This window comes from Podarcis pityusensis (assembly GCF_964106645.2).
Source record: "Podarcis pityusensis genome assembly, chromosome: 4".
Classification (NCBI taxonomy): Eukaryota; Metazoa; Chordata; class Lepidosauria; order Squamata; family Lacertidae; genus Podarcis; species Podarcis pityusensis.
The window spans coordinates 46,340,029-46,353,836 of NC_138027.1; the positions used below are offsets into that span (position 1 = coordinate 46,340,029).

The following is a 13,808-nucleotide window of genomic DNA, read 5'->3' on the forward strand; positions in this document are numbered from 1 at the left end:
GACACTCTTTTTAAAAAGTATATTTAGAATGTACTGGAATATTAAAGTAAAAGATTATGGGTATCCTTTTTCAGGATTATGTGTAATTTTATAATGTTATGCATATCACTGTTTATATACAAAGGCAGTTTCTGGTTCTGTGTTTCTGGTTTCTTATTTTCTGGTCTTCTTTTCAAAGTTTTCAAAGTTTCTGAAATTCTTTAACTCTTATACAGTGGTACCTCTGGTTACGAATGCTTCTGGTTACAAGTTCCACTAACCCGGAAGTAGCTGCTCCTGGTTGTGAACTTTGCCCCAGGATGCAAATGGAAATTGCACACTGGAGGCACGCACACAGTGGGAGGCCCCATTAGCGAAAGTGCGCCTCAGTATAAGAACGGTTTCAGCTGAAGAATAGACCTCCGGAATGAATTAAGTTCGTAACCAGAGGTACCACTGTACTCGATAAGTAGCTCTCAGTGCCTGCCTATCTTTTAATATGCACAATAGGGCCTTCTCTTCTCCTCTTGCCACTACTGATAACTAAGCCTCATCCCAGGCCTAGCAACCTGTCCTGGCTTATTATACTACCAATAATATAAATTTCTCTTCCTTTCAGTCTATACTAGGATCATTTCTAACACATAACTTCCGTCACTGTTAAGATTTCTTGGTATCACTACATAAGTGATATGTAGCAGATCCAGATTGCCAAAGAAAGGAGGAGCTGCAATCTGAAGTAGCTACATTGAAATATGAGATGGCGAGCACACAAACATATTTTGGATAGGGAAGAATTATACATCACATGCATGTTTCTTTCTTATTGACACTCTGGAGGGATCAATTATTTTTGGTACTTCAAGGTAAAGTTTTAATCATGAAATACTACTTCATTCAGAGCTCTCCTCCAAGAGAAGAAAGACATAATAATGTAGAATGCATAATGTAGTATGCATAATGTATAATTATAGAAATTAGTGGCTTGCCTTGCCCAGGAATGTAAGTAACTGATCACTTTTCTAAAAAAGCATTTCCAGACTTGAAAGTGGCCAAGACAATGACCATGCAACTGCCTTCAATTGTCCTGCCACAAAATTGCTCTTGTAATTTTGGATTTACCGGTAACTTAGTTTTTCAAAAGGATTATTACATTTAAAATACTGTCAGTGGCTATTTACAAAATGCAGTCCATCCATCCCTAAATACATGCACAACTTCAATACACTTTGGCCACCACTAATATGAAAACTGTGATAATTAAAAGCAAGTAAGATGATTTAACTACAAGGAGCTGACTTATATTTTTTCAATTCATTAACCCATGCTGCACATCAGTTCCCCAAAGTTTCAAGTGTAGGTCTTTCTCAACTTATACATTTAAACATTTCATCTGCCATGGACCTATGATTGTCTTATGTTGTGGCCTGTGCCACAGGTAAATTTCTGTGAGCTACAATCCAGTTCCACTGGACCAAGTTCAGTGCCTTTTTGTTATATACAGAAAGGAAGTGCATGGGTTTATGCAAATATGAGTTACCTTCTCTCCTCATTCTTTTCCAATCTTACCACATATCTTCTTCGACCACTGCCAGGCCACAAAATAGCTTTTACATGCTCCTTATCTGCTGCCTCTGGCAACACTCTCTTTGTCAAACAGTCACATTGATTCAACAGCTTCACTAGCTGGTGTAACACTGACCTAGTATGGTAGTTCTTGCCCTTAATCCTACACACTTCTTTGTTGACATAGCAGATTAAACAGTTCATGAGTAGCAAAAGGAAGGAAGGAAGGAACTATGAGGTAGTCAATGTGTCATCTATCTGTAAAAGAGCTGTATATAACAACCCATTCTATGTACAGAAATATTTCCAATTAAGTTACTGGGACATAGATGCTCTGTGATAGGAAAATCAATTATTTTATTCAACTTCTTTATCTGAATATTTTTCAATACATTAACCCACATTCAATTTATCTATTGTTGTTGGCATCTGTCTGTCTCGAGAGACAATGGAATGTGCCTCCAGGGGTGAAGTAAAAATAATGTGTTAGCTGCATTGACGTGACTACAGTGTGCAAGCTTGGGCAGGGTGTATGGAGCTCCTGAGCTGCCCAGACAATTAATACACCCCCTTCTTGGCAACACTGATATGGTCCAAAGGAAAGAGGGCAATACATCTGGCACCAGCTTGGTTGCAGGAATTGCTGGAAGGAGGTGTGTAAGAGGCTATCCAACTACCTTAGGGATTCCACTCCAAATTTGTGTAGGGTTTACTACTTAGTCTTTTCTTCTCTTGAAGATATCCCTCAGGGTAGCGGAGGCTTGGGAAGTTTTTTTTTTAAGATTTAATGTTTTATTGTGTTTTTATATATGCTGGAAGCTGCCTAGAGTGGCTAGGGCAACCCAGCCAGTTGGGGTGTTGTTGTTGTTGCTGTTATGTTCACGGCCCCATCTGCCCCTCGCTTCTTTACATATTACGTGCAGAAACTGCCTTTTTGACCATTGGATTCTCTATTGGTCTCATCCACTCATTCTGCCAGAGCCTGCCTTTGCATGCAGTGTAATTCCCTAACTCACCAAGGGTTTATGACCCATCAGCTACCCTCACCTGATTCAGTGGACCAGTCGAAGCCATTTCCTGGGGTGTGGCCACTGTCACATGCTGACAGCTTCTAGGAGTCACAGGTGATAGCTGAGTGCAGGGTGGGGATCAAAGGTGGACAAACTATCCCAGAATGAGCACAATGTCCGCCCCCCCACCTTAGGTACTGCCCTTCCCCTAACACCTTATACACCCCTCAATGACTCACTGCAAATATAACCACCAGTTTTCACTTTCACTGACCAGATATTTAATTCATTGAAAATTCATGTAATTTACAGTGTAAAATATGCTATAAAATTGTGTCAGCTCCCAATCATTTTAATTCTATTTTTTTTAAAAGCTTTTAGTATCAATAAGTCAATAAGAATATAAGATCAACTCTAGTAGGGCTTCCATACATCCTATTTTAAGAGTCAACATTTATCATAAACTGGAACCATTTTTCCAAGAAATCATCTGTAAAAATTCCAGAAATAAATCACTCATGCATAGATTACAGACAAGATTATAAGCAATTCCCACACTTTGTCAAACCAACCTTTAATAGGTGGTACCAGGAGGTATTTTCATTGTGAAGCAATTGAAATTCTTAATGGACGAACTGGGGGCCTTTTTCAAAGGTTAGTGTGATTGTGTCTTTCTTTTAGAGATAAAATCCAATTATGCACTTCTAAGGTAATAGAAGAAATAATGAAAACTACGTAAAAAATTTTGAGCTGAACTTATATAGAAAAGTTAAACAATCTCTGAGGCTTATTACAATTTTTTAAACAATCCTGGAGTCTTAGTATAATTTAGAATTATTTAATAGGTTTGAGACAAAAAGGAAATTAAAGCAAAATTACTACCGAAATTATTGTTATAGGAATAGTTGAACAAGGGAGGTACTTCTAGAATTACTGTACTGTTTAAGCTCTTCTGATATGTCTTTAATTTAGAAACGTGCATGAAGTTTCAGGAAAAAATGAAGTTTTCTTCCTCCTCCATATCCAAAAACCCAGAACCAATCTAATGAGGACCAAATATGGTCAGTAGTCACAGAATACTGAATGCACATTGGGTGTTTGCATGAGAGAGAGAAAACAGGTGGGGGTGGGGTGTAATGAAGTATCCTAGAAGAGGAGTATTGAACATGAGCACTCAACTTTCTAAGGTTTTATTATAGGTTATACTTGTAAGACCGAAATTCAATTCATACATTATCACAGAAGCTTATAAAAAATTCCAAGTGGCTTTCTCAAACAATCATGGGAACATTTAAATATGGGAACAGAACAGGTAAATCAGTTATGTCAGCTCTTTATGACTCTCACACCACTCTCTGTATTGGTAGGACAATTATTAGGCTGTGAGGAACCACAACAATGGCTACATCTATAGTTTCTGAATGAAGTGTTCACTGAAGTGGCTCACACACCATTTCCAGTAACGTGAATTTCCTTTGTTTCCAAATAAAGTTATTCAGATCCACCCATAAGGAAAACCAATTAAGAAAGGATTATGATGAAATTAACTCGAAGATCAGCTTTACTTAAAAAGATAGCTTTCTAGCAAACACTGCACAGAACACCAAATGTCCTAGCAACAATGCTACTGGGAAAAATGATCACTTCCTATCTGAAGAGTTCTGTGTAGATTAAACAGAACTATGTATGCCAAACTTGTCAACAACATTAAGAGCAATTAAAAAGGCAGATACATTTGCTAGGATACAACTCTAGACCTTTGTAACCTGTACTTCAGTATGTATGGGGAGGCAATTGTATGGGTGAGCAAAGCTGCTCCAGGTTGGAGAGCAGGTGTACTGAGGGCAGCAGGGAAAGCTGGTGCCTCCAATCAGACTAATGTCCAACTGTGTAGCTAAATAAATAAATGTGCATGATGGGAGCCAATAACAGAGCTCTACAGTCACTAGTAAGAAAGGTTTTGTCTCTGTTCTTAGCTCCACTTCTCTCAAGAAGTGTCTTTCCCAGGGCATAAATAACAAACTTGGGAAGCTAGTTTGGCTTAGCCATGTACTGAAGAAGTCCCATGACTATGGGAGATAGGTGAATGTGTCTCTTGATGCAATTTTCTTTTGATGGAAGCAGATGTGTCACAATTTGGACCAAGATTGCAGAAACTCTCCAACCTGACAGCTATCTTTTCAAACAAGAAAATTACATTCATGCACCTCCCAATTAAAGCCCAATTCCATCAGAATATTTTTTATCCATTAGTGTAGCATTATACCCAAATGAAAGTGTTACATGAATAGTTCAAGAAAGATCCATGTTCAGGAAACTCGAGTGCCCTCACCATGAATCTTTACTGCAAAACCTATTAGATTTTTCATCCCAATTAGATATTTTTCATGAGTATACAAGGGAGTCAGTTCTGAAAACAATGCCATGGCCTGTGCTCCAAAATTTTCCAGAAGCAATAATTTATTTGAGTTTGCTTTTGGTGACTGAGATTAAGCTTTGGTGTGTGTGTGTGTGTGTGTGTGTGTGTGTATAACCCAATTCTGAGTTCCAGAATTGGGCAGGTTAAAAAGTTAAATAAATATTATGAAGCCTAATAAATGACATACGTTGTTCAATATCTGCCTGTGAATGCCTTGAACTATCACACTAATTAGTCTGAAGAAAACCTGTAGCAATTTGTGGAAGAATAATTTCAGATTCAGTTAGACCTTGTTATTCCACTTAATTGCCTCAAGGCTTCATGGAACATTTGGCAAATTCAGAACTGAAAGAATAATAATGTTTGCTTTGATCAGTTTGAAACTGCAAATGCCAGTCTCCACCCCTTCTTCTATGCAACTGTAGAAAACAGATTAGAAAAAAAGAGTCTAGCTTATTTTTTCATAACTGATTAGTCATTCTTTACAATGACCCCATATGGAGAATATTTATGGACTTAGTTGATTCAGTTTTAAACCAGCATGGATCAAGATCGAGAATACATATGACTAAAAAGAGACAATATACATGATTTATAAAGATTTTTATTCTTCAGCATTGCTTTTCTATAAACCATTTCTGAAGTTTTTGGATTCTTCCAAATAGAAACCTTCAGAATGGAACAGAAAATCTACAGAACTCCATTGAAACAAACTCTCTGTCTCTCTTAATTACACTCACACCCTGATACAGCTTTACAAATTCAACTGCAATCCAATCACTAATTCTAAGCTACCATCATATATCTTCACTCTTAATAAATGTAAAACATTATTAATAGAGACATATTTTAAAATCTGAAAATGTGCTTTAGACACAGTGCAATTATATGTATGCTTCCTTGTGATCTTTGCTGTTCTCTCTTTTATCCACTGTGAAAAGCTCCTGTCATGACAAACAGGCAGTGGTGGCTGGACTCCTGCACATATACATGTGTACACACAATCCAATCTGCAATTGCATTTAATTAATTATTTTTTCTTAAATTGCATTTAATTGATTATTATTTTTCTTTTAATTGAATTTAAAAGAAGAATTGGCAAAAAAGACTGTAAGGTCCATTGGACTTCCAATATCACCATGAGAGTAAAAGGGCTTCTATACCCTTCTTTCTGCTGAAGAGTATTCCCTTCCATTTTCCAAATAAAAAGCCATCCCTTCACATTTTCCAAACTTATGGCAGTGGAGACAGCTCCAGGAATCTGTGGCACGGATAGCGGTTTAGCTTCAGGCCCTGGAGGCTGGCAAAAGCATGGTCAGCAACATTGTACTCCAGACAGTAACTACTAGGGATCCATGGGGTCCTTTCACACTTAGCTTCTTTTTCCACTTGCAGAAGAAACATACAGGGATACACAATTTGGTCCATCTTATCTTCATCAGCTGCTTAGGTTATATATACAATTTTAAAAGGAGGGGAGAGAAATGGGGGGGAAAACAATTAAAAATGAAAATGACAAAATAGTAAATCAACTTTTGGGAAATTAAAGGGGAAGCAGAAAAAAAAGATTGTATGCATGTCTGTGAAATTGATCCCTTTCAAATCAACCAAGACCCAGTAATAGTTTCGTTCCAATCTGAAATGGACTCTGAGCAGACTCCAGATAGCCAGGACCTGAACTCTTCCATTATTAGATTTTCTTCCATCATTATATGAAGTACAGTGGTGCCCCGCAAGACGAATGCCTCGCAAGACGAAAAACTCGCTAGACGAAAGGGTTTTTCGTTTTTTGAGCTGCTTTGCAAGACGATTTTCCCTATGGGCTTGCTTCGCAAGACGGAAACGTCTTGCAAGTTTGTTTCCTTTTTCTTAACACCGTTAATACAGTTGCGACTTGACTTCGAGGAGCAACTCATAGAATGCGGTGCGGTAGCCTTTTTCGAGGTTTTTAAAGACTTTGGTGATTTTTGAAGTTTTTCCAAAACTTTCCCGACACCGTGCTTCGCAAGACGAAAAAAATCGCAAGACGACAAAACTCGCAGAACGAATTAATTTCGTCTTGCGAGGCACCACTGTAAACTAAAGAGGATAGGACTTTGTTGCAGAAGCATCAGCGACTACCAGGCCCATGCAGAGGGTGGGGGCAACCAAGTACGCTTGCCTTGAGCCTCAGAGAGGTAAGCTGGCCAGGAGGACCCGCCAGTGCCTGGCTGCTTTTTTGTTTGAGTTTGTAACTTTATTCTAACAAGACTCCTGTCCTGGGTCTCTCATACAAGCTCTGCACAGGCCTGGTGGCTACTGTTGCACTAGTATTTGGATGGGTCCCAGAAGAGATGTACGCAAACAAGTTGCCACTTCTTGCAGGTATTGGGTTTTGTTTGTGTAATCATATGAGCATTTGCCTTAGCAGTTCATTACAAACCATTAGTCAGAGTTTAACTGCATACTGTCATGTTAGCACATGATCTAATAATACTTTTCTCATATGGTGAGCCTTGGTTATCAAATAATTATTTACTTGAGTCAATCTGTTATCAAAAATCTTTATCTTGCCTTGTCAGTCTAACAGACAGGTTGAAAGTCACTTGGGAACCTGCTGACATGAACTCACTTTCAATGATTACTGTACACAACTGGGGAGATGAGTATGGCTGTAAGTAGAGGTGCTTAGGTCCATGGGATGATTATAGTATGCTTAAAGGGTGAAGCTGCAAGGATCAAGAAAAAAACTTAATTATAAGTATTTGTTATGCCTAAACCTATTCATATATTCTAAACATTAACATTTGTTGCATTTGATAAGAATGTGTTATGGTGTTGTTTAGTTTAGTTCAGGACAGTGCAGATTCCCACTATCTTAGTGGGCATACAAGATCTCAGATGTTCTACTGCCAAATTAAAAAGCATCTTGCTGAAGACTTTCTGTGAATATGGCACATTATGTTAAATTAAGTATAACAAGAGAGTCCTGTAACCAACTGACAGGAAGTTATAGCAAGCATTAGGAGTAGGTAAAGCTACATTGATTAAGGAGGTTCAGCAAAACTGAGACATTACCCAGTTTCTCACTAAGCGCCAAGGTGAGAAAATGATACCAATAGGCCTCAATGTCTTAGTGGTATCAGTAGTCAGTAGATGAATCTTCTCCCTCTACCCATCTGTAGTTGCATGGTTATAAATCACTAACACTGATTGGCAAGTGGTGCTCACTGTTCCATGCTAGTAATTCAAAAGATTGTTAACAAGCATACTGCTTTCATATAACACTGAGGAAATCACAAATATAGAAGGAAAGCAACAAACAGGCTTTGAAACAAACAGCTAAGAATGAATGCAGAAATATACAGGTTACCAATGATCAACACAGCTGCCTGGAGACACAAATGTGTAACTTGCAGATAGCTTTGAGCAAGGCCATGCTTTCTAGGATTCGGACAAAGCAATATGAAACTTAAGGAATCTCTTCATTATTCAAGAACTCACCTATATAAAAGCCATAGTTCCATACCCATTCCCATGAAACTGTACAGCAGCAGTGTACTGTGTGGGGGAAAGAGAACTCAGTGTGTGTTTTGGTCACTGCTACTTTGAGTGTTCTTCCAACCTGCTTTGGGCATGCAGTTCCCAACCACTACCCCCTAAGGAATTTTGGCCCTCAGTGAATTGGGAGAGAATCTCTATCCCTGATGTATCAGCTGGCATCCATCTGTCATGGGAGGCAATGAAAGAATGCGTCTTTGGGGGTAAAGTCAAACCACTGGAGAGTTACAGTGCCTGCTGGAGCTTTAGAGACTGATATAATAGAGATATGTTTTATTGTAGGTGGGGCACATGAAGGCATTATGGGACTTCTTCTCTTTGTGCTTTTCTCAGTGTTCATCTTGTGGAACTTAGGTGAGCATCCTATCTCGTTGAGCAGTGTGAACAGGCCTTCATTAGGTCTATGAAGGTGATGTACGTGTCTCTGCTCTTGGCCTTTCTCCTGCAGCTAGAGCAGTGAAAAAATAATGTTGACCTCAGAGCACTAAAGCCACATTGTGACTCAGGATAGACCCTGTCAGCATGTAACTGTAATCTGCTGAGAACTACATAGGCAAAGGCTTTCCCCACAGTACTCAGCAGGGTGATTCTATGATAGTTGTTACAATCATGGTGGTCGCCTTTGTTCTTATAGAGTATCACAGTGCTTGGGTTGTGCATGTCTTGTGTCTGGACTGCTTTCTGCCACAGCCTCTTCCTGCTCACTAAACCCTGTTATCTCTTCATCTTCCAACACCTTCTCCTCCCAGTCTGTTCACTATTCTCCCTGTGACCACTTATTGTAGTACCAGTACCAACACCAATCCCTTGGCTCTGAGACTTCTTCCCTGGGGGTTCCCTTGGGCTTCCTTAGCTGGTGCCTCCCACCACCATTGCTCTTCATCCAGCCAGCCCATTACAATTTGATCCTTTTTACTTGTTTATTTCACGGGGGAATCAGTGCCACCTCAGAAGCTATGATGCTCATGATGACCAGGGCAGAAGATTGGGGGGGGGGCAGTAATTATGATCATAATTGCCACACCAGCTGCAGGCTGATGCAGCACAGAGATATGGAGCAGGCTTTGTTCCAACTCCCTGCCCGCTTCCCTGAAATGCCCCATTTCAAGGGCTTACACTGGTTACCACGGTGGGAATACAGCAAGCACTAGTTTCTGACTGGTCTTGGGGCGGAACGGTGTCCACCCCCACTAGCAGAAGCCTGATGAAATGAGTCTTTCACAATATCCTAATCCTCTACAACATAGATCAGAAATTAGAATTGCTCTATTAAACTCTTAATTAAATATGCTTTTTTTTCTTACCCCAAAATTGTATAAAGTTGGCAAAAATTATTATAGTGGATGGATCTGGAAATCAATAATATATGTTCTAATATTAAAGTGTTCTAATGAAATTTCTGCAACTCACAATGCAAATAATTATTCACACTTAAGACAGAAAATACACTTAATATTTTTATAAGGCACCAGAATCAGTATTTTTATAAATGTGAACCTCTAGATTACATTTAAAGGTAGTGATTATATTCTATAAATAATCAACAGTTTGCAGACCAGCATCACTCCAAATGTTTGAAAACTATGAAGACATATTATAAAAACCTGCAAATTCCTAACAGCCATTATTCCTGGCTCAAATCTACTTTGTCAGTTCATTTTGTCCTGCTACTCAATCTCTCTACTCAATTCAGAGTTCATCAAACACAGCTACTCCTCTGATTAATGGATAATTTATTATTTGCCTTGCAAATGTTTATCTGCCAGGACTAGAGTAAATTTACTTCCATACAGCTGATATGTATGATGGCCACTCTTTCACTTCTGAAGGATTGGTCAATTGATGGTCAGGTCCCTAAGGAGCTGTGCCCTGGCCTTAGATTTCTGACACAGTCCTCTGAAAGGAAAGACATCTATTTTTAATTAGCACAGCATAAAATCAATTAGCTTGTAGCTTAAAAGAGGAAATTAATAATCACTTTTGTTTGGCATTTTCATGAGACCATCAGAAATAACCTTCAGTGTTAATTACCCATATTGGTATGCTTCTGACCACCTTGAATGCCATGGTTTCAAAGTAATACTAACTTGAAAATGCAGATTGAAAGTATTTCCCCTAAATCATGAAACATTTAAAAATGCTGCCAAGGAAAGAATTCCCAGGTGAAGTAGTGATACAGGAAAACAAAATGGAATTTTCAAGAATAGAAAAGGAATTGGGAAGTGATGGAATTCTTTAATGCCAGGTAGGTGAGAGATAGCCAACTTTGTTATCACCACCACAGCAGAGAATTGTTCCCAATGAACCATTTGCTGTAAGATTATTTTTCAGTGGACTGGTTGCATCTTTAGGATATGTATGTGTTAGAGAGAGAGAGAGAGAGAGAGTTTTCAGAATTTTAATTTTGGGTGGAGGGCCTAGAACTACATCTGTTTCCCACTGATATCAATACGGTTTTAGCATTCCACAAGTCTGACTTCAACTGACTGAGGCTCCATTCACAGAGTTGCATAAATTACTACCCGGAAGTAATCCCCATTGAGCTCAGAGGACTTACTTCTGGAATGACATTAATAGGGGCTGTGCTGATGATAGCTTGTTTTTCTTTATATAAAATGTATTCTATTTTTTTCTGTATTAACACCAAAGCTCAAAGATGAATACACATTTTGCTTTTGGAAAAAAGTTAACAATAAGACCGTATTTTTAAAGCCATCAGAAATGGTAGTTTAAAGCAGTAATAAAAACAGCTATATAGTATGGCATATTTAGAGTCTCCAGTTCCCTTCAACGGAGACTCCTTCTAATAGAGACTTACATCTCAGCTCACATATAAGCACCTTTTTAAAAGTATTGTAACTGTTCATGATGGCTAACAGAAGTTAAAAGTTCATTTGATTGAGATTAAGATTAAGATAAATTTATTGTCATTGTCCGTATATACACAGTATACACAACAACGAAAATCAAACTTTTTTTTTTTTTTTTTTTTTTAAGAGAATATGGGATATGGGATTTTAAATTATCTTCATATGATAGTGTCTTAGTATTAGCTGTTTCCCTTCTTTCCATTTTGTTACATGCACTGAACATAAACATTTCAAATAAATACTCCAAGCTTTGTTGTATGCCATGAAATTACTATGCCCTGATTTTTGGTTTCATTAAAAGGGTAAAAAAAAAACCACATATTAACAATTCTTCCCAAGTTTTTCAAGCCAGTGTGTTTCTTAAGAATAATTTCTAAACAAGATGGAGCACACATGGTGCCATGTTTGCACATCTCAGTTGTTCTAGGGCAGGAAACTCTGGTCTTGTTATTCAGACATCATATATGTAACTAGTCTTGACAACTGCTGATTATATCTTTTTTAAAGCACTACTGCCTTTTTGTGTTTGCCAGTTATCCTCTGGTGTATATGCCAATGCAGACAATGTCCCATCACCGTAATTGTCACTCAGCTGTCTGTCAGTGATGAGGAGAAAAGGGTGACAGCAGCCTTGACATCCCACCAATCATCCCTCTGGAAAATTGATATCGTCCTCCCCAGTAAACAACAGCTAAAGAATCGACCAGCCTTGCCGGCACATCCCTGAACAATCAGCTTCCATTAGGGGCAGAAGCCACACATTTATCCCACCATACTCCAATCAATAGAATGTGACTTGCTGTATGCTCAAGCATACCGCTGTTCAAGGTCTGCTTTGATATAATAATGCATCTAAAAGCAAATGGATCCCCTGCTTACAGGTGTGTGTGTGTGTGTGTGTGTGTACTTTTTTTAAAAAAACTGTTTCTATAAACATAATTGTATAATTATTTAAACAATAATGGTATAATGGTATAATGGCATAATTGTTTATATATGCTGTAAATCACTTTGGGATGCCTCATAGGAGGCAATTTATAAATGAAATTAATATCAGTTAATAATAATAATAATAATATTGCCACTTCTTCTCACTAATCTGTCTAGTCCACAACAGCGCACAATTTATTTAGCCCATTTCCAGTTTGCCTATTTACCCATTTAATATTCAATCTCATTGTTAGAGGGGAAAATTAATATAAGAGCCACATAAAGAGTAATATATTATTTAAATGAGCTGAATTTAAATGCAATGTGTTTTATTTACTTTCTGCAACTGCAACATTTGTTACCCAGTAAGGTACACATCTGTTTATATATCATCACTGCAGCTAGAAATATTTGGGCAAGCAGCCCAGTAGTTTAGTAGCAACACAACACATGCAGGATGCTTGAGGAAGTAAATATAAGCTCTTACTATTCAGTGACAGTGAATGAGTATGCCAGTGGAGCCCAGACATTACATCTCTGGAGAGGGGAACTGTGCCTGATGGTTGCTCTTGCCAATTTGCAAAGTAGCACTGAGGTCAGTGTCACCAATGCTGTGTTTCCAGCAAGAGTAAAATGCAGAGTCAGCGGCTGCTGGTATTATTTGATTCCTTCCCCCACTATTTCCCTCTTAGACAGAAGGAGCTCACATGCTCAGCTCAGAAAACTTACACAAACTAAGCATGTAATTTATCTTTGCTACACTAAACTATAAATACAGTGTCCCAAAATATAACAGCAAAGAAACAAATGAAGATGGGGGGGGGGGTACAGATCCATACAGTCTGTTGTCCTAAAGTCAGTGAAAAATCCACATTGTCAGCAATGTCTACACTGGCTTGGTCATGTACACAGAATGGAAGATGGCAGGATCCCCAAGGACATGCTCTACAGGGAAGTGGCTTCAAGCACCAAGCCCATTGGTGCATTACAAAGATGTCTTCAAATGAGACATGAAGGCTGGCTACTTCAACCAAGGCGTGTGGGAATCCCTTGCAGATGACCACAGTGTATGAAGACAGATAGTCAGGTTGTGTATCCAAGCATTGATCAGAGGAGGAATGACCACCGGGAGAAGCACAGAGAGAAGAAATACCATGGTGCATCAGCATAAACACAACCATACACCTTTATCTGCCCCAGCTGCAACAAACCTGTATCCTTGTAAGCTGACTTAGTGGGATGTTTGCTGGAATCTTACAGCGGTTCTGATCCTATCTCCAGGGTTGGCTTTTGTGAATAGCCTGTGCGATTGTCCTTCAGTTGCACTGTGGGGTGTCACAGGGTACTGTCTTGTCCTCAATGCTCTTTAACATCTATATGAAGCTATTGGGGAGTGATCATTAGGAGATATGGGGTAAGGTGCCATCAGTATGCTGTTGATACCCAGCTCCTCTTCTCTGTAATGTGTGAATTAGGAGGGGCAGGACTTGGTGG

At 38.7% G+C, this 13,808-nt stretch overlaps 1 protein-coding gene across 21 annotated transcripts in view; it reads right to left on the minus strand.

Annotated features, from left to right (window-relative positions):
* ROBO2 (roundabout guidance receptor 2) overlaps nt 1-13,808 on the minus strand; it is an 835,262-nt gene that overhangs the window by 339,757 nt on the left and 481,697 nt on the right. The gene's annotated exons all lie outside the window — the stretch shown is intronic.